The sequence below is a fragment of the Arachis ipaensis genome, chromosome B1, assembly GCF_059453495.1.
Source record: "Arachis ipaensis isolate K30076 ecotype BB chromosome B1, ASM5945349v1, whole genome shotgun sequence".
Lineage (NCBI taxonomy): Eukaryota > Viridiplantae > Streptophyta > Magnoliopsida > Fabales > Fabaceae > Arachis > Arachis ipaensis.
Genome location: NC_142436.1, coordinates 21,621,493 through 21,623,468, shown reverse-complemented (window position 1 = coordinate 21,623,468; position 1,976 = coordinate 21,621,493). Strand labels below are relative to the sequence as shown.

Below are 1,976 nucleotides of genomic sequence, written 5' to 3'. Positions count from 1 at the left end.
TAGAATTTTTTTCAAATCTTCATAATTTTTCAAAATCAAATCTTTTTCAAATCACATCTTTTCAATCATATCTCTTCAAAATCAATTTCTTTCCATTTTTTTTAATTTCGAAAATCCATGTTATAATTAAAGATTCACTTCAAAATTTTCAAGTCGTTACTTGCCTATTAAGAAAGGATCAAACTTTAAATTTTAGAATCATATCTTTTAATTTCTTGTTAGTCAAGTAATCAACTTTAATTTTAAAAACTTTCTTTTTCTAAATTGATTTTCAATCATATCTTCTCAATCATATCTTCTCAATCACATCTTTTTCAAAATTAACTCAATCATATCTTTTTGATTTCTAATTTCAAAATCTTTTTCAAAAATCACTTAATTTCTTTCCAAATCTTAATTTTCAAAAATCTCAATCAAATTTTCAAATTTCTTTTAATTATTTCAAAATCTTTTTAATTTATTTTCAAAAATTCTTCCCCTCTTCTCACATCCTTCTATTTAAAGGACTAACACTCCTCCTCAAGGTACAATTCGAACTCCCTCCTTCTTTATATGTTCGAATTCTCTTCCATCTACCTCCTTCTTCTATTCTTCTTTTCCTCTGACACCTCAAGGAATCTCTATACTGTGACATAGAGGATTCCCTACTTTCTAGTTCTCTTTGCTTTCATATGAGTAGGAACAAAGATAAAGGCATACTTGTTCAAGCTGATCCTGAACCTGAAAGGACCTTGAAGAGAAAGCTAAGAGAAGCTAAAGAACATCTCTCTTTAGAGGGCCTAACAGAGCTTTTCAAGGAAGAAGAAACCATGGCAGCCGAAAACAACAATGCCAACAATGCAAGGAAGGTGCTTGGTGACTTTACTGCACCTACTCCCGACTTCTATGGGAGAAGCATCTCAATCCCTGCCATTGGAGCAAACAACTTTGAGCTTAAGCCTCAATTAGTTTCTCTAATGCAACAGAATTGCAAGTTTCATGGACTTCCATTGGAAGATCCTCATCAGTTCTTAGCTGAATTCTTGCAAATCTGTGACACTGTCAAGACCAATGGGGTTGACCCTGAAGTCTACAGACTTATGCTTTTTCCTTTTGCTGTAAGAGACAGAGCTAGGACATGGTTGGATTCACAACCTAAAGAAAGCCTGAACTCTTGGGAAAAGCTAGTCAATGCCTTCTTGGAAAAGTTCTTTCCACCTCAAAAAATTGAGCAAGCTTAGAGTGGAAGTCCAAACCTTCAGACAGAAGGAAGGTGAATCCCTCTATGAAGCTTGGGAAAGATACAAGCAATTAATCAGAAGATGTCCTTCTGACATGCTTTCTGAATGGAGCATCATAGGAATTTTCTATGATGGTCTGTCTGAACTATCCAAGATGTCATTGGATAGCTCTGCTGGAGGATCTCTTCATCTGAAGAAGACGCCTGAAGAAGCTCAGGAACTCATTGAAATGGTTGCAAATAACCAATTCATGTACACTTCTGCAAGGAACCCTGTGAATAATGGGACAAATCAGAAGAAATGAGTTCTTGAGATTGATACTCTGAATGCCATATTGACTCAGAATAAAATATTGACCCAACAAGTCAATATGATTTCTCAGAATCTGTCTGGAATGCAAGCAGCAACAGGCAGTACTAAGGAAGCTTCCTCTGAAGAAGAAGCTTATGATCCTGAGAACCCAGCAATGGAAGAGGTGAATTACATGGGAGAACCCTATGGAAACACCTATAACCCTTCATGGAGAAATAATCCAAATCTCTCATGGAAGGATCAACAGAGACCTCAACAAGGTTTCAACAACAATAATGGTGAAAGAAACAGGTTTAGCAATAGCCAGCCTTTTCCATCATCTTCTCAGCAACAGACAGAGAATTCTAAGCAAAGCCACTCTAACTTAGCAACCATTCTCTCTGATCTAATCAAAACCACTCAAAGTTTCATGACTGAAACAAGGTCCTCCATTAGAAATTTGGA

The 1,976-nt window shown here is 35.9% G+C and overlaps 1 non-coding gene across 1 annotated transcript; it reads right to left on the bottom strand.

The window, feature by feature from the left end:
* Positions 1-1,212: 1,212 nt before the first annotated feature.
* Positions 1,213-1,320, bottom strand: LOC148575928 (small nucleolar RNA R71). The gene has a single exon (XR_015903036.1). It is a non-coding gene; the product is annotated as a small nucleolar RNA R71 (small nucleolar RNA).
* Positions 1,321-1,976: the final 656 nt, after the last annotated feature.